Source organism: Ambystoma mexicanum, chromosome 2p, assembly GCF_040938575.1.
Source record: "Ambystoma mexicanum isolate Mex_15411 chromosome 2p, UKY_AmexF1_1, whole genome shotgun sequence".
NCBI lineage: Eukaryota > Metazoa > Chordata > Amphibia > Caudata > Ambystomatidae > Ambystoma > Ambystoma mexicanum.
Genome location: NC_090923.1, coordinates 192,086,169 through 192,108,898, shown reverse-complemented (window position 1 = coordinate 192,108,898; position 22,730 = coordinate 192,086,169).

Here is a 22,730-nt window from a genome sequence, read left to right as displayed (position 1 = left end):
GTACACAGATGAGCGCAGGGCGCTACCGCGTAATGTTCAACAGTACCCACAATCCCGCGAACACATGACACATGTACAAGGCAACCCTTTTGTTACATCGGTTAAGGGTTCCCCTACACCATTTGGTGGAGTGGCAGTGGTGTCAGGGAATGTTTTCGACAATGGGGGAAACACAAGATACTCAGCATAGGACAGCCCACAGAGAGCACCTGCATGTCCAGCACAATCAACGACCGTCGATGCAGCAGAGGAACCACTCGTGGGGGCGGAGATAGGAAATAAACAATTCATTTTTATGGTAGACTCAGGAGCTGAAAAGTCATGCCTACGAGAAGGCAGGTTTACGTTATCTAATTGTAAATTGTAAACGCAAGGGTTCTCTGGGGCGGTGGTTGAGGTTCCTTACACAGAGGATTTGGATGTAACAGTGGGCGAGAAGACAGTACGAGCACCTTTACTATATTATGAAGAATCACCGATTAACTTATTGGGGAGGGACCTTCTCAGTAAACTGAAAATATGACAATATAATTCACTGAAAGAGGGATTGTTTGCTCAACCCCGGGGATCTGCCCAATGCGAGTGATGTTGGTAGTGCACACACGAGCCACAGCACCAGAGGTGCGGGGAATACCAGTTGATCCATACATGTTCATCCAGGGGCTGAAGACAATAGCATGAGTGGTACCAGAACTGAAGCACCAAAAATGGAGAGTGCCCGCGGAATTTGTTTTCCGCCCTATAGCGCGCCCAGAAATTATACCAGGTACAGTAATGTCCCTAGATTTACATGGAATACAGGTGTCCGCACAACGAATAGCGGTCACATGAATGGACATACATGGGTGTCAATGGCGAACAGCATTGTGTATCAATGCTAACATAGCGCTGTGAGACCTGTCCGATGAGGACCTCTTTACTGATTCAGATTTTCCCGAGAAGCAGAAGAAGGAATAAAAGAGACAATTAACTGCCTTGTTAGCACAGGGAATAGTAGTACCCTCAAATTCCCCATGTAGTACTTGCATCTACCCTATCAAAAAGCAAGGGGTGGGGCATGGAGGACGATCCAGGACCTATGCCCTCTTAATGACGTCATACAAAAAGAACTTCCTTTGGTCCCAAATCCTGCATCGATTTTGTGTAGCATACCAAAAGATGCATCATGTTTTACAGTAGTAGACTTGAAGAATGCATTCTTTCCAGTCCCGCTGGACCCTGAGTCACAATATTTGAGAGCATTCACCCTGGGAGGGAAAAGATATGAGCATAGCAGATTACCTCAGGGATACTGTGCGAGCCCAAGCATATTCAACAGGATTTTACATTAAGATCTAGGAAATATCGACACAAAGATTACAATCATTCAATACGTGGATGATCTTCTGATCTGTGGGAAGAATGAAGATGAGTGCAGGAAAGATTCTATTACACTTTTGACATTGTTGGCCCACAAAGTTTTCTAGGTGGACAAGTGTAATCTACAGTACTGCCAGAAAGAAGTGTTGTATCTGGGACAATTGATAGCAAAAGATGGTAAACAAATCATACCAGACAGAGCAGCTTTAGTACCTGCAGTAAATTAGCCTAAGACAGTGAAAGAAATGCAAATGTTTCTTGGCATGTGCAACTATTGCCGTGCCTGGATATCAGAATACAAAACCATTGCTGCAGAACTCAAAGAAGCACAAAGAGGGATCGTTAGCTCAACCCCGGGGATCTGCCCAATGTGAGTGATGTTGGTAGACAGCAGAAATGCATGACGCATTCAGTACCCTGAAGGAACTGATCTCAACAGCACCAGTACTCACAAACCCAGATTATGAATGCAAATGTGATCTATTTTAGCATGCAATGGGACACTCATGACAGCAGTACTAACACAAAAAACATCTTTGGGTCATAAGCTTCCGGCATACTACAGTGGTACACTAGATGCAGTCTTGCAAGGGCACTCCGCTTGCGAGCAATCTCTTGTAGCCACAGCGTTCACAATAGAGAAAAGTGCAACGATTGTGATGGGATGTTCTGTAACATTATTTGTGGAACATTCACTATTCACTAATATTAGAGAGATCAACGAGCACACTAGCAACACAGAGAGCAACAGCATACGAGATCATCTTATCCAGTTCTAACATACACATAGTAAGATTTAAAACAGTGAACCCTGCAATATTTCTCACAGAAGCATGCTCTGTGGAAGACATGCAAACACACGATTGTGCTACATACAGGGGACAGGATGGAGACACACCCACAGCGAGCGAAGATGCCTTATCAGAAGGAGAGGTATACTTTATAGATGGATCAGCATCAATTAATTCAGAGACAGGAGAGACGCATGTGGGGGTGGCTGTTCTATGACTAGAGGAAGGTGAATATGAAGTACTCTTTCAACTAAGGGTACCTGCCCATTACTCAGCCCAGGCAGCAGAGTTAGTACCACTCATTGAAGCACTACATACAGCAAAGGGATGGGTAGTAACAATATACACAGACTCTGCATACATGACAACAACAGTACATGGGGGATTGGTTAGATGGGGGAGTAGAGGATTCCATAGAGCAGACGGACTCCCAGTGCAGCAAGCCGAGCTACTAAAAGAGTTGATAGAGGCACTAAAGGAACCTACAGTTGTGGCCATATTAAAATGGCAGGCACATACAAACAACAATGACATAATCTCTTTAGGAAACGCAGCAGCCAATGCTGCCGCAAAAGAAGCATCATATTTAACTAAGGAAATAGCAGATGAGTACATATTGCGGAAACATGCAGAAGAAGATCACCTGGATGGATATAATTCCATGCCCATTTCTCAGATATTAGAATTACAACAACGAGCGACTGTTGAGAGAAGGAGTTGTGGGAAAAATAGATGGTGTAGCCAGTCATCCACTGACATCCTGTGGTGTCAACACAATACAGGTAAAGTAGTAATGCCTCATAATCTAGTAGAAATAGTGTTTCAACAGCTTCACTTCCCAGCTCATAATGCCAAACAACACATTGCAGCAGAGATACAGGGAAATTGGTTTGCACCAGGATTCCAGGAGCAAATATCAAAGATGGCCATGGAATGTACAACATGTCAGACATATCATTCAGGGATGACACTAAGAACACTGCGAGGAACACTGCCAAAACCAACTGGCCCATTCAGAGAGTTGCACATAGATCACACCGACATGGGCAAAAGATGCAATGGATCACGCTACATGATAGTAGTGGTTTGCCCATCCCCCAGATAGGTGGAAGCGGGCCCATGCGCCCACCCAGAGGCAAAGTGTGCAGCAAAGTTCCTAATGCGCTAAGTGTTTCCCCGCTGGGGAATCTGCGATGTAATAGGCTCAGATAACGGGACACATTTTGTCAATGATCTGTGCAAAGAAGTAACAGCAATGCTGGGAATAACACATACATTTTGCACAATTTATCATCCACAATCGAACGGCGTGGTTGAGAAAATAAACTGCCTCCTGAAGGGGAGACTCTCAAAACTGTATTACTCGCTAAAGAAAAATTGGGTATACTATTTACCCCTGGCCTTGTTTGAAGTGAGAAATCAACCCAGCAAGGACCATCATTTGTCCCCCCATGAGATTGTGACAGGAAGACGCATGCATACAGCACACTTCCCACTCCGCAGACACTCAGATGCTCATATTAGTGCAACAGTACTAGGAGAAGAATTCAATGAGTACCTAACAAAGCTCACTAAAGCAGCCCATATGATTGCCAGGCAACTAGCTCCCCCATTCACACAAGAAGCAACAAGTGACACAATAACACCAGCAACAGACAGTCTGACAGGTCAGCTCATGCCAGGGGAGATGGTATATGTGAGAAGTTTCATACTTCAGTGGAACTCTCCAAGGTTTGATGGCCCATATGAAGTGGTGTATTGCACACCAACTGCTGTAAAAGTGAAAGGGCTGAGATACTGGATACATTTGACGGACGTACGAAAAGCTAATTATAGCGTGCACAGGAAGCAGAAATGGGAATGGCAGAAGAGGTAACGCAAACGTAGAATGGGAAAGATGGAGGTTAAGAGGTACATATTGTGACAGGAAAAAGAAACACTAAAAGTAAAAAGTAAAATGATGTTTCTGACAAAGTTAAGGTGACAAACACAAATTGCTCTCTCTCTCTCTCTCTCTCTCTCTCTTAAAAATAATTAGAACATGCCATAATGTGCTAACAATAATTGAGTTAAAAAAATGGTAATGATACATGCATACTGGGAAGAAGAATGTAAATAAGAAAAACTGTTGTGTATGAGTTGTTTAATACACTTTTATGTTTCATCATGTAGGAGAAAGCAGGTCAATAGAGGGGGCCCCCGACATAAACAGCATTAGAATAGACAGGAACTTGCATAGAAATAGTTATGAATGCGGTTTGTTTATGTGTGCCGTGATATTCTTCTCAATGATGTTTGGACTGGTAAGATATTGGGCAATAGCATTTATATCAATAGATATAAATGAGGGGGAGGCAATGGAACAAGCATGATAACACAAGGTACCCACCTCATATGGGATGGATTTAAACTAATCTGGGGACACCGTACACACAGTGGAACACGGCATACAAACAGTACAAGTGATATACGTGTAACAGTACGCCCCACTGCCCCAAACAATGCCTCTGAATATAATATTTACAAATTAAATGATCAGAGTTTTTCTGAAATACCCTGGTTATCTGATGCCACCACTCCAACTGAGACACAACTATCTGAAACAACTATAGGGAAACCATCCCCCATAAGTGTGGAACAAGAAAATGCAAAGACAGCTGAAAGGTTTATTGCACTGTACAATGAGTGGGAGCAGGGGGAGGAGGGGAGAACACCCTTAACGCAGCATGAAGCAGGGAAAGAAATGGAACATTCTAAAGGCAAGAAAATACGGAGAAAGGGGGCGGGGAGGAGAAAGTATGATGAATATTCCCGGTTAGGGCTAGACACAATAGAAGATCCACAACACCCGCACCAGTCTAATAAATGGTACGCAGAGCTGTTATGTGTGCTCTCTTATCCCCTATGCCACGGGTATCCCCAAGGTACTCCTGCCACAAGAGTCACCCATTGCAGATGCCAAATGTCTCCTTTATCACGCATTATGCAGAATAAAGAACGCCTTCCAGGCACACATAGTCTCTTTTGAAATGCTGCAGAATGAAAAAACATGCCACTCAAGATCAAAAGGAGTGGGGTGCTTGAAGGAGCCATTTTTAGTGATTAAAGGAACATTGTATTAGAACAATAAATGGCAAGAAGAGCAAATCACATGCAAGGCAGCAGCACTACGAGGGTTGGCAGTCGAAAAGTTGCAGTGGATCCAGAAAATATGTGCTCCGATATGGGCCCAACACATCACAAAGCTCACTTGGGTCACAGCCCTGGAAAAGCCCAACAAACTGCAAAAAGAAATTACGTACGAACTATGTTTTCTCAGAGAAGGAAAACTAAATATGGGCACAAACAAGAACTGCAACAAAATGTTCATCATCCCAGACATGAAGAAAGGGACAGCTGCATTAATGGATACATACTGGGTTTGCGGTAAACAGGCTTACTTGCACCTCCCACAGTCATGGAGGGGCACATGCTCCCTGGCAACACTGCATTCTACCCTGATGGTGGTCCCTGAAAGTCATATTCAAGGTGGGAAGGAGCTGTCAGCCGTCGAAGAACTGAAGGCTCCACAACCAACTGATGAGGCCCCAGTGTATGCCCTGTCCACGGGGAACATGCAAAGCGCAGTATACAGAACAAGAAGGTTGTTCAATTACATATCCAAGGCATCCACAGAACTTTTGGAACAAATTCCAGACAGGTTCTGTTTGTTCAATTCCGCTGAAACATTTTTCGCCTCCCTCATCCCAAGTATCCAAGCGCGAGCCAACACAACATGGCTCCAAATTAGGTGCTGGGAGCTGATTCAACTGGCCAACGACACAGAAGAAGGATTCAACGTAATAAAGGTGGAGCTAAGGGCCCTACAACTAATGACGATGCAGAACAGGTACATCCTAGACCTGTTGACGGCCATGGATGGAGGTGTTTGCTTAAAAAATCGGGATCACATGTTGCACTTTCGTACCTTCTGCAGACGCGGACAATGGATCTCTGTTGCACGTTATTGCAGTCGTGCACAACCTTGGTGAACGGATGAAGGAAGAGGGAGGGGTGCATCCCAGCTCCTGGTTCTATGCCATTTTTTCGTGGGTACCTTCCTGGCTCGGTATGGCTGTTAAACTATTGGTACCCACCATCGTTTTTTTGTTCATGATTTTTTGTGTGTGCCAGCTGGGTGTTCGGTGCTGCAGTGCCATGATGATGGTGACAATGGGCAACGCTGAGGGAGTGATGCAGAGGACACACAATGCACATGTACAAACAGGAGAGAACCCGGGGCCTAAATATAGAATGGTACTACTGTACTATGATGGGTACATAGTAGACAGATTATATCACACTACAATAAAAGAACCCCACACACTACAGTGGTATAAGGAAGTATGGGTGGACTTGGAGGGAGATGGGGGGTGTATATATATGACCTGCACTCCTGATGAATATGCTAGAGCTGGACAGAGTCTCCGGGGAGTGTGCAGGGTCTGGATGCCACGAAAGGGTGTGGAAACAGAAAAATTGATACGAGGCCGGGAAGCCCAAAGGAAACACACCAACACAGGTTACAAAAAACATACAAAGCGCTTTATTCAAAGTTACAACAATTACCAAAAGTCAATTGACATACGGATATCTATTCGGCCCTCAGAGTAACAGAACGAACCATCAACGGTAGTTCGCCGTGTTAGTGTGAGAGACCGAACATTGGGATACTCGGGTTTTTATACTTTTTATCCAGCCTTGGCCAACCCCCTCGCGGGTTAACCATTCTTCGGACCAGGCCTAGGGTTCGTTGCCAGGTCAATCCCATAATGTATGCAATTTGATCAGTTCCGCTGATACAGTTGTTCATTTACACATAGGTCAGGGATAGGACAAGGTCTCAGTTCACGACCCCAACAAGTGGCCTGCGGGCATATTACTTATTCATGTGTGCGGAGGTCACAACGGCCAGAATCCCACTCGAAATGTCATTCGGCCTCCATTTTGTTGTTCAGGTTCACTTCCACACTGCAAGAGTACCTAAAATGGCGGTTTAATCCAAGATGGCGATTTGCACAATACATTAAGGTCAAGACCTTGCTGCGGAATCTATGTACACGATGTTTTTTGGCGTAGGCCAACATACATTCAAATAATGCGATAGGGGGTACAATATTATTTCGATTTCCACAGACCCTCCTTTTGGCCTATGCCAAGTGCTAAACATCATTCCTAATGCTTTCGAAAATGACTCCATGTATTATCATCCATAGGTTCCGCATCATTGTCTGTAATGTCTATAGCCATAAGGTCCCTCATAAGAACCTCTTGTAACATGAATTCTTTAGATGCTGTATCTGGGTTATATATTTTATGCCCTATTGCGCTCACTGCTTGAGCACAACACCCCCCTATCATTCCACATATACTTGGGAGGCATTGAAAACAACAACAAAGGAATAACAGAATCCCTAAAATAACCAGAATGACGGAAAGCACCTTCCAACCCCAAGATCGCAGAGAATCCCAAAACCAAGTACTAAGGTTCCAGTCTCCTACAGGGATATGGACTTCAGAACTGAGAGTATGCAAGTTCTGAATTGCTTTAAAAATTGTTGGTGAGGAGTCTGGTACGAAAACACAACAAGCGGACCCCACTAATTTGCATACTCCACCTTGTTCTGCCAAGATGACATCTAATGCCATCCGATTTTGAAGTGCTACCAATCTTATCGCCTTTTGCTCTAAGGTCATATTGTAGAGTATGTCCGTGGTCCGATTGATCGTTCTCTCCAATACCCTTGCTAATCCCCTAATGTTCTCTGAGTTTGCTATTTGTCCCCAAAAGGGCACAACCGATTTAGCTATGTCCCCAAATACTTGCCCAGGGGTATCTCCATTGTTGTCTCGCCGTGGGCGAGCCTTAGAAACCTCCAAGGTACTTGCTACAAATACCCCGGGTAACAATATTCCTAAATAACAGGTTCCCTGCCAATCCTTGGGCAACCAGGGAAATGCTAAACTACCACAAACAAAATAAACAGGCCCTCCTACATACAGAGGCCTGTTTTCCCCAGTCAAATTTACAATATTTTTACAAGTTTCAAAATCTCCCATTGGCCTAGTGCCATTTCTCTGTACACAGAAGGGAACTGAGTCGGGACTATGATTTACAGAATAAGAAGGAGGTACAGCGTCCTTATTGCCTATCGGAGCCATTTTAAAGGAAATCAGAGTTTGAAAAGGAACAGATAGTTTGTCAGACGGCCTAATAGAAGCAACGTTAGGTTTACTTCTATTTGCGAAAAGCGAGCATCCCAGGGGAGTCAATTCACGTTTCTCGCAATCATTCAAATGAGTTCCATCAAAGTTCCCTGAGATGCTATCATTCCATCGGCCAAAGAATAGTGCTCTAAGAGAGGCATAGCAAGAAGTCGTTAAAGGTAGAGGATGTATATACCATCCCAGTCCCTTGTTCCCATGTTGCGGTAAGTGAGTACAAATCCAACAATTACTCTTATTAAAAATGGCATGAGTAGCATTCATTACTATCATCAGAGTGTTATTATGATACTTCTGTCTATGTTGGGAGTCTCTAGGGGACAGAGTGTGAAGGTGTACAGAGGGAGTCAAAGCAGTTGGTACGATCTTGGTCGGTAATAAAGGTTTCAAAGGATAGATTTCTTCGAAATACCAAAGTCCTACAGCAGCAGTTGCAAAAATAACAATAATCAAAATCAAAACACAACAGTACGTTTTCGGGGCCCAGGCACATTGTTCATTGTTCGATTTGGTCACCCCCTTATCTAAAAGTCCAGTGCGGGGAGCAGCGGTGAAGGTGGCAGGCATCGTAGTTCCTTGATCGACGGCCCCAATGTTCGTTGCTGGCGACACTACGGTCGCGTGATTTCTTAGTCCTTCCCAACCCTAGCCAGCAGAATCCCTTTTTTGTTCAACAAAACAAAACAATTTTCCGATCACTTCCTTTTCCAGATGCACGACACTCGTGCCGTAGTTCTATTTCCGTGGTCGAAGGTTGTACCTGATGGTACCCAAATTTGTCTGGTCCAGAAGCAAAGTATCGTCACTTCCTGAGGGAAGCGATGTGTCGGTGGCGACGGAAGTCGCAGAGCTCGAAACAGTGTTTTCCGAAAGTGATTTTTCAAGAGAGTGCGGAGACGAGATGGACTGTTCCCCAAGCTCCTCAGGCTCAGAGACCTTCTCCGATGCACTCACAGCGCTGTTTGCTACTCCGAGATCAGAGACTGTAGCATCAGCGAGGGGTTCTGCTTCTTCTATAGCGTGTGGCGTCGGGTGAGGAAGTTTCTTGACGTGCGTCGCGTGAATCCAGTTCTTCTTTCCAGCCACCCGCACTGCTGTCCTGGTGACAAACAATACCTGGTGGGGTCCCCGCCAGCGAGGCGTGAGACAGGAAGACCTCTCGTAGGCCTTCATGAGGACCCAACTTCCAGGCTGTATATCGTGTCCTGGGCCCGTGAACCGTACAGGTAAAGCAGCATGCACCTGGTGGTAGATGAAATACAGGTTTTTAGTTAACTGGTTACAGTAGTCTACAAGCAATACATTCTCCACCTCCCTCAGGGCTTTAGGCTTCGGGAGACCCCAAATGTTAGCAGGCCTCCCCATTACTACTTCAAATGGAGAAAGCCCAGTTCTAGTCTGAGGTGTGGTACGCATAGCTAATAACACAATAGGCAAAGCATCTGGCCATTTTAGTTTGGTATCAGCACATGTTTTTGCAAGTTCATTCTTTAAAATACCGTTGTGTCTTTCTACCAACCCAGCACTTTGAGGATGCCTAGCTGAATGAAATCGTTTCTCAATACCCAGGGCTGCACATATTTGCAAAATTACTGCTGCGATAAAGTGAGGACCATTGTCCGACCAGATTATCCTCGGGAGCCCAAATCGAGGAAAGAATTCTTTTACCATAATCTTTGCAGTGGCCATAGCGGTAGCATCTTTGACGGGGAAAGCCTCAACCCATTTACTAAAGGCACAAATAAGGACAAGAACATATTTTAGATTATTTCATCGTTCCATCTCAATAAAATCAAAGTGAATGACCTCAAAAGGGTCAGAGGGGGGCCCGAAACTTCCCCTTGGAGTCACTGTCCCTTTACCCACATTGTGCTGTAGGCAGATCATGCAGTTCTGGACGTGCCTCTTTGCAGTTTCCAGAATTTTGTCATTTACCCAAACCTGTTCTAACATTTTTGTGATCTGCTGGGCACACACATGCGTAGGACCGTGTGCCATCGTAACCATCGCCAATACATAAGAATAAGGAAGCAACCATTTCCCTTCGGATGTATCCACCCAACACCCTTCGTCATCCAGTTTCCCCATTCCTTCAGCCCACTTTCTAGATTCTTCCATCGTGGCATCAGTCTGAATATCTCGCACAGGCCCAATACCTTCATCCATTATGCAAACGTCTCTCATTTCCCTCGAGGTATACATGTCTGTGCTAAGGTCTGTGGCCGTTTGTCTGGCTATCAAATCTGCAAAAGCGTTCCCTCTGCCCACATCATCTATGACTGTGCGATGTGCTGCACATTTCATGATTGCTAACCGTTTAGGGAGTGAGAGCGCCGAAAGTAATTGCACTATCAAAGGGCCATGCTGAATCTTGGTCCCATGTGAGGTCAGGAACCCTCTTTCCGACCAAAGTTTTCCGAAGTTGTGAGCCACCCCAAATGCGTACTGGCTATCGGTATATATATTTAATCTTCGCCCTTGGGAAAGTTCACAAGCTCGGGTCAACGCTATAATCTCTGCGGCCTGCGCGGAGTTATGCGAAATTCTCTTAGTTTCAACAATTTTGCTCAATGTAGTAACTGCATAAGCAGCTGTAGATGTACCATTCGAAAGTTTGAAGCAGGAGCCATCACAAAACAGCTCCCCTTCTGCATTATCCAAAGGAGTATCTATGAGATCTATCCTGCCCTTCGTTTCTTGCTCGGTGGTATACAGGCAGTCATGTGATTCTTCGTCACCGCAAACAGTGTATTGCGGGAAAGGTAAGAGTTCAGCCGGATTGAAAACACAACACCTCTTAATTTGAATATGAGGGGCAAACAGAATTAGTTCATACCTTGTTAACCGTGCAGAGGTGAGGTGTTGCGTTTGGGTTTTGTTCAATAGGATATCAACAGAGTGAGGTACCATCAAAATCAAATCATGGCCTAGGACCATTCCCTCACTCTGTTTTACAGACGTGGCAGCAGCAGCAACAGCGCGCAAACATCTTGGCAAAGCGCATGCGACAGGATCAAGGGCGGAGGAGTAGTAGCCGCATGGCCTATTCTTCCCTCCGTGTTCCTGTGTTAACACAGCCAAAGCACATCCATCACATTCATGCACAAACAACACAAAGGCCTTGTCATAATTTGGAGTACCCAGAACCGGTGCCGAACATAGCGCAGTTTTGAGAAGCTCAAATGATCGTTGATGTTCCGATTCCCATGGCAGTGGCAGAGAAATGCCCTTCTTCGTCAAAGCCAACATCGGTTTTACCACTAGTGCGAAATTCGGGATCCACAACCTACAGTAGGACGCCATCCCTATCAGGGCTCTGACTTCCTTCTGTGTATTTGGAACAGACATGCCAGAAATGTGTTTTATTCTTTCTGGTGTCAATCTTCTCCCCTCCTTTGACAGGAGGTAGCCTAGATAGGCAACCTCCTGACAACAATATTGACATTTTTGAAGCGAAGCTTTGTGACCATTTTTAGCTAGATGAACAAGCAATAGTATAGTGCCTTCTTTACAGGCCTTCTCAGAATCTGCAGCCAAAAGTAAATCATCAACATATTGAAGCAGCGTGCAAGTAGGTGGCAATTCAAGGGTGTCGAGCTGCTCTTTTAAAGCTCTACTATAAATACTGGGACTTTCAGTATACCCTTGAGGTGCCCTTGTAAATGTAAATGAGCATCCCCCCAAGGTGAACGCAAACAAATATCTGCTTTCTTTATGTATAGGGATACTAAAGAAAGCGTTTTTTAGATCCACAACGCTGAAGTGCGTAGCCGAAGAAGGGATCATTGTTAATATCGTCGTCACATCAGGCACAATTGGAAATTGTGGGGCGACCACTCGGTTAATAGCAAGAAGATCAATTATAAACCAATATGGAATTGCATTGTCGCCTTTCTTACATACAGGTAAGATCGGACTGTTACACAAACTACCTGTAATCTCCTCGATCACCCCACGATGTACAAAATCGGAGACAATGCATTTCAAAGCACGTTCACCTTCGACTGATATTTTATACTGTGGGAGGCGTGGCAGTTTCACCCCATGTTTTAGGACTATTTTAACGGGCTCAATCTGTAACACTCCGACATCATTGTCGTCCACCGCCCACAAACATTCCGGAACAATGCTAAACTTGGGAGGTAAAGGTCGAATCAAGAACTGAGAATTAGGAAGTTGCTGTGGTGAAACTGTTAGCCGTACTCCATCCGAAGAACAATGAATTACTGCGTTCAATTTCGTTAACAAATTCAACCCCAGCAAATTCTCTCCACAGTTTGAAGTGAGAAGAAAAGGACAATGGTCCGTGAAGGGACCCAAAGAAACGGATACCGGCACAGAAACCGGACAGACAGTTGGTATACCAGAAAACCCTATGGAAACATTTGTTTGCCCTGACAGTGGGATGTTTGGAACCCGAGAATGATCAATGGAGCATGTCTGTGCTCCAGTGTCAATCAAAAATTGGTGTTTCCTATTCCCCACTAATAATTCAACGTAGGGGCCTTTTTGATTAACGGGAATAGGCAAAGGTTCCAAACCCTGCTTCGGGCAATCCTAATAAAACGGAGCCTCATCAGAAGGAAGCTCTTCAGAAAGGTAGGCAGCAGAAGGGTGATCAAATATGTTTCTCGAGTCCATACTCGAGGTCTGATTTTCCCGTGAAAAAGGTTGCTGAGAATCTTGCAAAAGCTGACCTCTGTCAGGGCCCCCTGCTCCAGGGCGGCCCCTAGGTCATCTACCCATACCCCCAAACGCACTGCTTGACCTCTGGCGAAGGACAGGGCACTGTGCTCGACAATGACCTTCCTGGCAGCAATAAGCACATTGATTAATATTTACAGGACTCAGAGGAGCATTTCCTTTTGGAACGAACTGACCTCTAGTCTATGTCGTACCTCCTCTGGGGTTTCTAATAATTTGCTGTAATAATACTTTAGTTTTCAAATCTCCCTTTCTCTTTTCAATTTTTTCCTTCTCATTATTAACACGGTTCTCATAATACTGAGCCATGTGCAAAACCTCAGATTGAGATTTTGCCTGCCAAGCGCTCTCAGAGGACATAATTTGTGACTGGATGTCAGGTAACAATCCACGTACAAATTTGTCCACGAACAACCTCTTCCCCGACTCTGTACCTAAATCCTGTCCACTGAAGTCAGAAAATACCTGCTCGAATCTATTGAAAAATTCGGTGGCGCCTTCAGTTTTCCCTTGAACACAGGCCGTAAGCTTGTCCCAAATAATCCTTTTTTCTGGGATTATAGTTTTTAGTTTAGCGACAATCCTATCAGGTAAAGTAAGTATTACCTGTGGCGGTTTCTCACCAGCTGGTCTTTCTCTGTCAATTCTAATCATATTTGCCCACGTATCTCCCAACCCCAGCACATCGTCTACTGTCCGAACCTGCTTCCATACATCTACGGGTAGGAGTACAGGAAATAACAAGTCAATGTCACTCAAGGTGAACACAGAGGACTGTAGAACGGACTCTATTTCTTTGTAAACCCCCGTCGGGTTTTTCCTAATATCGGGAACTGATTGTCTAATTGTGTTCACTTCCTGTCGTGAAAACGGGACGTGAACGAATTGTGATACATAATGTGCAGGGATATCCACCGCGGGGGCACCAGTCGCCGAGTTGGCAGGGATCTCAACTTTTGGGACAAAGGTCGGAGGAACCTCTCTCATAGGCAACTGAGATATAGGATATAGGTACCTCCGGCCGCTTACCAAGCAATAGAGCCAGGTCGAGCGCTAAGGCAGCTGTAGAAGTGTCGGGCGAAAAAGCCCTTTTACAAATCCCCAATAGTTCTATGGGGCAACTAACCTTCTTCCTTACACATTCCTCTTTGCATCTCTACTGTATACTGACTATACGTGTCATACACTTCGTCTGGCGGTATCGATGAATCTGAGATCCATCGAACCGCATCTTTGGTACAAATTCGTACTTCCTCAGGTGCTGTTCTTCGGCACGGAAGGAACCGTTTCTGTACATATATTCTATCGTCCTCATCATCCTCATCTCGTGATTTTTCAAAGTCTTTCCTAAACTCAAACAATCTTTCAACATGTCCATATACTTTCTGCTCTGTGTCCCTCGAAAGTGCCAAAGCATTCAGATCTCTCACCCCTTGTGGAAGATCCGAATTTTATAATCTACCCCACATCACACACAAATGAGTCCCCAAACCTTCGATACAAACATTTTTCTCGGGAAAACTATTCAAATTAGATAATGTAGAAAAAACATTAGCTTGATCACCTTTCTCCATGCAATGCTTAGCCCATGCAAACAATTCCTGTTTCCTATCTGCAGAAACAGTACTACGAGTCACAATCTTTGACCCTGCACCTGGATCGACTCCAATCAATAGGGGGGCACTCGGGAGCGGAGGTATAGGTAAATTTAACAAAGGTGCAACTATCGGTGCAGGGGGAAGGGGCGGTGCGATAGGCGGAGGAACGACAACCAAAGGACTAGGAAAAATAGGCTGTACAGGGGAAACAGGAATAGCAACAGGAACAACAGCAGGAATGGGCAGAGTGCCCAAAACAGGAGCATACGGAGGTGGCGCAATGCTTCTTTCTTCCAATTTTGTAACACATCAAAGGCTGCTGGTCTAGCCTTTTTCTTTAACAAGATCGATTCTAAGTATTCAATACGGGAATCTCAAAACTACCGTTAATTGGCCACTGAAATTCGGAGGCATGTCTGGTCTGTCTGTGCCAAATATCATTAAATACTATACTTTCAATGCCATACTTACAGTACATAGTACACGCTGGCGACCCCTCCTGTGGTGCCGGGCGGCTAAATTCCAAGGATTGTCGATCGCTGCGGAACAGAGCCCTAAAACAGCTAGACAATTTCCCAGGCATTTCTCAAAAAATTGGTGTTACCTGGTCCAATAATTGTGTCTGCAGATACAATACGCCAAATTCAAAGTGTCAGGGTTAAATTAAGAGCCGGCTCACGACTGCACCTGACCAAACCTAAGGAGGACCGTACGGTTTACAAAGAACTTACCTAACGAATTTTACCTTGCGTTTGGTGGTTTCGGAAAATCTGCCCGCCTCAAATTGGACCCTCGTCAAGATGCCGTGTCAGACCACACGACTATCGTCCAAGGATCGGATCGTGCAGCGCTGCCGAGGTATCGCGTCTCGATCGATCGGGCCCGCAGAATCACACCGTCTGATCCCGGTTCGATAGTCTGCATCAACCTTCAATGATCCGGCATCAATATTGAGGGTCCCTATTCGGGCGCCAACTGTGGAAACAGAAAAATTGATATGAGGCCGGGAAGCCCAAAGGAAACACACCAACACAGGTTACAAAGGACATACAAAGCGCTTTATTCAAAGTTACAACAATTACCAAAAGTCAATTGACATACGGATAGCTATTCGGCCCTCAGAGTAACAGAACGAACCATCAACGGTAGTTCGCCGTGTTAGTGTGAGAGACCGAACATTGGGATACTCGGGTTTTTATACTTTTTATCCAGCCTTGGCCAACCCCCTCGCGGGTTAACCATTCTTCGGACCAGGCCTAGGGTTCGTTGCCAGGTCAATCCCATAATGTATGCAATTTTATCAGTTCCGCTGATACAGTTGTTCATTTACACATAGGTCAGGGATAGGACAAGGTCTCAGTTCGCGACACCAACAAGTGGCCTGCGGGCATATTACTTATTCATGTGTGCGGAGGTCACAACGGCCAGAATCCCACTCTAAATGTCATTCGACCTCCATTTTGTTGTTCAGGGTGACTTCCACACTGCAAGAGTACCTAAAATGGCGGTTTAATCCAAGATGGCGATTTGCACAATACATTAAGGTCAAGACCTTGTCGCGGAATCTATGTACACGATGTTTTTTAGACAACTTGGCGTAGGCCAACATACATTCAAACAATGCGATAGGGGGTACAATATTATTTCGATTTCCACAAGGGAACACCTGCATGGGACGAAGCGGTGGCTGAGGAGGAAGAACAAAAGAGGTTGTGTGAACTACAGTATTTGTTACTTATGTAACGAAAGGGGAGAATGTATGGAAGGAAAGGTCTTAAAGGACCCCCTCCCCTTCATTCTCCCCGACATACAGATGATGACTCGTCCAGCAGCCACCACTGCGCCTGTGGCCAGGGATGCGGGGTGGCTGCGGGTCAACACATGTGGCTGCAGCATGGTACCAGACTCCATTTTGTGGCACTCTCAGACTCCATTTTCAACATAATAACTTAGGCCTCATGAACACAAGCGGTCTGCAGGGCTGCAGCTCTTCCCTCCTGATCACGCATAGCGAGCCAGGCACTTCCCTCGCCCTCCTCCCCTCGGTGTCCCTGCTGCAGGCCTGTTCTCATGGGAGACTAGGCGCAAACAAGTTACATGACAAACACTGTATCTTTCACCTTCCGCCGTCATTGACCTGCAGATGACCGGGCCGAAGCTGGGGTTTGAGAAAAATAAGCTATCTCCATAAAACTTGTCTTGTCCCCTCGCAGACCCCACATTTATGACATATGCTGTGGATAATCCCCCAACCCTGATCCCCGTTTGAAGTGCCAGACACGCATACATGCAAACAATTCCTGTTTCCTATCTGCAGAAACAGTACTACGAGTCACAATCTTTGACCCTGCACCTGGATCGACTCCAATCAATAGGGGGGCACTCGGGAGCGGAGGTATAGGTAAATTTAACAAAGGTGCAACTATCGGTGCAGGGGGAAGGGGCGGTGCGATAGGCGGAGGAACGACAACCAAAGGACTAGGAACAATAGGCTGTACAGGGGAAACAGGAATAGCAACAGGAACAACAGCAGGAATGGGAAGAGTGCCCAAAACAGGAGCATACGGAGGTGGTGCAATGCTTCTTTCTTCCAATTTTGTAACACATCAAAGGCTGCTGGTCTAGCCTTTTTCTTTAACAAGATCGATTCTAAGTATTCAATACGGGGGATCTCAAAACTACCGTTAATTGGCCACTGAAATTCGGAGGCATGTCTGGTCTGTCTGTGCCAAATATCATTAAATACTATACTTCCAATGCCATACTTACAGTACATAGTACACGCCGGCGACCCCTCCTGTGGTGCCGGGCGGCTAAATTCCAAGGATTGTCGATCGCTGCGGAACAGAGCCCTAAAACAGCTAGACAATTTCCCAGGCATTTCTCAAAAAATTGGTGTTACCTGGTCCAATAATTGTGTCTGCAGATACAATACGCCAAATTCAAAGTGTCAGGGTTAAATTAAGAGCCGGGTCACGACTGCACCTGACCAAACCTAAGGAGGACCGTACGGTTTACAAAGAACTTACCTAACAAATTTTACCTTGCGTTTGGTGGTTTCGGCAAATCTGCCCGCCTCAAATTGGACCCTCGTCAAGATGCCGTGTCAGACCACACGACTATCGTCCAAGGATCGGATCGTGCAGCGCTGCCGAGGTATCGCGTCTCGATCGATCGGGCCCGCAGAATCACACCGTCCGATCCCGGTTCGATAGTCTGCGTCAACCTTCAATGATCCGGCATCAATCTTGAGGGTCCCTATTCGGGCGCCAACTGTGGAAACAGAAAAATTGATATGAGGCCGGGAAGCCCAAAGGAAACACACCAACACAGGTTACAAAGGACATACAAAGCGCTTTATTCAAAGTTACAACAATTACCAAAAGTCAATTGACTTACGGATAGCTATTCGGCCCTCAGAGTAACAGAACGAACCATCAACGGTAGTTCGCCGTGTTAGTGTGAGAGACCGAACATTGGGATACTCGGGTTTTTATACTTTTTATCCAGCCTTGGCCAACCCCCTCACGGGTTAACCATTCTTCGGACCAGGCCTAGGGTTCGTTGCCAGGTCAATCCCATAATGTATGCAATTTGATCAGTTCCGCTGATACAGTTGTTCATTTACACATAGGTCAGGGATAGGACAAGGTCTCAGTTCGCGACCCCAACAAGTGGCCTGCGGGCATATTACTTATTCATGTGTGCGGAGGTCACAACGGCCAGAATCCCACTCGAAATGTCATTCGGCCTCCATTTTGTTGTTCAGGGTGACTTCCACACTGCAAGAGTACCTAAAATGGCGGTTTAATCCAAGATGGCGATTTGCACAATACATTAAGGTCAAGACCTTGTCGCGGAATCTATGTACACGATGTTTTTTAGACAGCTTGGCGTAGGGCAACATACATTCAAACAATGCGATAGGGGGTACAATATTATTTCGATTTCCACAAGGGAACACCTGCATGGGACAAAGCGGTGGCTGAGGAGGAAGAACAAAAGAGGTTGTGTGAACTACAGTATTTGTTACTTATGTAACGAAAGGGGAGAATGTATGGAAGGAAAGGTCTTAAAGGACCCCCTCCCCTTCATTCTCCCCGACATACAGGTGATGACTCGTCCAGCAGCCACCACTGCGCCTGTGGCCAGGGATGCGGGGTGGCTGCGGGTCAACACATGTGGCTGCAGCATGGTACCAGACTCCATTTTGTGGCACTCTCAGACTCCATTTTCAACATAATAACTTAGGCCTCATGAACACAAGCGGACTGCAGGGCTGCAGCTCTTCCCTCCTGATCACGCATAGCGAGCCAGGCACTTCCCTCGCCCTGCTCCCCTTGGTGTCCCTGCTGCAGGCCTGTTCTCACGGGAGACTAGGCGCAAACAAGTTACATGACAAACACTGTATCTTTCACCTTCCGCAGTCATTGACCTGCAGATGACCGGGCCGAAGCTGGGGTTTGAGAAAAATAAGCTATCTCCATAAAACTTGTCTTGTCCCCTCGCAGACCCCACATTTATGACATATGCTGTGGATAATCCCCCAACCCTGATCCCCGTTTGAAGTGCCAGACACGCATACATAGCCTGTGTGCCACCCTGTTCCACCCATACAGCTAATCCATCTGAAGAAACTATAAATTTACTCCTGTTGTTGTATGCCACGTGATTGATTGTTTATAGTCAAATAAGGTGACCCTCACCCATTCCAGATTGCACGCAGAGCCATGAATTGTATGTTCAAGCCCCTCATTAACGGGCAGGGATTAGTGGTTGTTACAGACTATACGAAGCAATGCATAATATCAATATATACTCAATGATTTTCTAAAAATGTACGATTCCCAATATATTCAATTAAGTACCGTAATATGTATGGTTTATTATGATATGTGTCATCTGTATAATAGAGTGTCCATTGTAGCATGTGTATAACCTCCCGGGTATTGAAAGCATGCACCCCGTATTGCAAATAAAACTTACTTCGCACACCTCTCAATGTATTTATACATACACTGGCCTATTATTACCTCGTTTATATGATTCATGTGTACCCCCCGCAAAATGCACGAGACATGGCACAACAAGCTGCAGGGCCTTCTCTCCCCTCTCCTGAAATGCTGCATGCTCAGCCATCCCCCATTCCTCCCCCCTCTGGCCAGGATAAGATGTAAAGCCCTGGTCCTACCGACAATGTGATGCTATGAATGTAACCTCTCACCCTCCTACTGAGCCAGCACGCAGTGTTTACCCACCCCTGCCCCCCAGAATGCTCTCATCCCACCACTTCTTGAAATACCGGCTAAGTGCCCTCTGACCCGATAGTATACCAGTTCACCCTAACCCCGACTGACCATAGAGGCCATATATTTTCCCTTGTATTAACATACTACAAAGGTGTCCCCCACTAGATCTAACAAAGAGGAATGATAGATGCATCCCTGTCTGTGCCCCCTTGGTAAGCCACCTAAACCCATTAAAGCTGCTCATCTATTGATCACCCCTTGTATAGCATTTTGTAATAATGATATACTCACACCTAGAGTTATGTGTCATTTTTCTTGTGATGTTAGACTAACGATTTGCAGGATTTACAGGGCATCATAAATTACAATTAACACTGAATGAGCATGTGTGGCCACAAGGGCAAAATGTTAGTACAGTCATGATGTATCAATCAACCACCATCTGACCAGAGCTCCACCCTGATGGGTCCAGCTGACCTGCAACCATCACCATGACACCTCAAGGAGCCTCGCCAATCCAGAAGCTTTGCCCCTACAGAATCATATGTACCCTTCCCCATTGCCCATTCTCATTGATTCATGTATCCCTTAGCTCTCACGTCATAGGTGGTGTGGTTTTGTAACAAAATGTGAATGTTTGCTGATGTTGGGCAGAGCGCTCTCAGAGTTTGCAGTGTTCTCTGCTTGCCCTATATTGGTTTGGATGAACTTTTACTTTTTGACTTCACCCGCACTTGGTCTTGGTATCATTCCCAGCTGGGGTGTGTCCATCATCGACTCTCACTGGGGAGTTATAAATGCCTTTTTGGGGGATGCTCACTTTCACTGAGTGTGACCAGCAGAGTGAATGAGAGACCAAACAATATATCTGGGGAGCTCTCACTGATGGAAATTGTTTAGAAGCTGAAGTTGAAACTTGATCTCAAAGCCGAGCCGCAAGAAGAAGGTTAACTGCTATTTCCCCTTGACACAATCTGAAAGCTGCCGTGCCTTCAAGAAACTGATCCAAGAGAGGACCTGGCTAGGAGACCTCTTCCTGAGCTACAAGGGACCATTGTGCACGAGCTAACCTTCACCAAGGCTCCCTGGAAGTCAGTCCTCGAAAGGCTGCTGACCGGAGACAGGGATCGCAGAGGAATCTCGAAGCGCAGCACCCATACATCGAGGCCATCGAAGTCCATCATCGTCGACCACGATCCGAAGGATCGCTGTAACAGCTGGAGGCCCGTTGAAGCCGTGTTGCCCAGAAGCTGGGACAGCTTGATGCTGTGCCACCGATGACCAGAGCCACAACACTCTTTGAATCAAGGACTCCCTTGCTCATCACCATCGACAACTTTGTCCCGCCGAAGAAAGTCAAGTTTGCCGACGAACCGAGGAGAATCCTCGTCAGCTACCCAAGAGCACAACAGTATTACTGATAAGAGGCTCATGCATTAAAATTGTTCAAGAGGACCTCACTTTTCGTTTCCAAGCTGACTGTAATAATTACTACAAAATTATGCAAATCATGATAGAGAAGCTAATATCAAACAGGTAAGCTATTTTCCTTATCCATTAGAACAAGAACGATCTGTCCACCTAGCTTTTATTAACTCTTCCATCCAATTTGGACACAACCTAAATCTTACTTCATATATGTCCCTTTATCAGCCAGAAAGTGACAGGCTCTACAGGATGACGACTGTACAGTTAACCTGATGAAAAGGAAAGAGAAAATGTCATCTTCCTACTGACACCTTAATCGATTATTGATCAACCCCTCATTTCATAATAACCTGAAAGGTTTCAAGTAAGCACATGTAAATAACTGCATAAAACATATGAGAGAAAAAGAGGAATGTAGGTACCAGCTTGAACAAGCGGTCCAATACAAAATGCCATTTCCAGAATTGATTTATTTATAATCCCTGTGCATGGTGTTCCCAGTGAATAGGAATCCATCCAAGGACTGCTTCCACTTACTGGATCAGGTACATTTTATAACTGATTCGAGGAATTCAGCATACGAGAAAAGGTAATTAAGCAATTATATCTTACACCTATCTATATGTGTCCTTTCAACAGTTTGCCTGAACCCAACCTGAGAATAACTAAAAAGAAGGCAAGAAAAAGACTCTATTCCCTCATAGTCAAAGTGACCCTAACCATCTCTGCAGAAGAATGTTCCTTATCCAACTAGAGAACAGAAACATTTTGAGCCAAACCTTCTAGAATTTACTAGACGAGATAGTTATTAAAATCTAACATACATCACCCCCAATGGACAATCTATACTAACATACCCTGGGGTCAGCTCAAAAACTGCCTCATAGACAGTGACTTTGAACTCCATTGACAGGACGTTTTTTTTGTCACAAGACTATCGTTTTAATATTTGTTTTAAATGGATGATATGATGTGTACATTGCTATGTTTGAATACAATTGATGTACTTTCTCAACTACTCAACTACTACTAATATGAACTGTTCAACTATTCCTCTATCTTTTGAGTGATTTTTCTGATTCTATAACCCCAAAGAAAGATAGGGATGTCACTAACTATTTAGTGTTATTTGGGATTCCCCACCACTCTTGAGTAGCAGCTAACCATGCCTGTCCCTGAACTGTGACAAACTAAACTGTTCCCCTCCATCATATTGCTGCGCTCTATCCTCACCATTTCCACGCATGTTTTTGTCTGTGTCTACATCATCCCATTGGCAGGAAACAGTGTATTTCCTTCTGCAGTAGTTTGTCTCTAATACTTTTCACGCACATAAT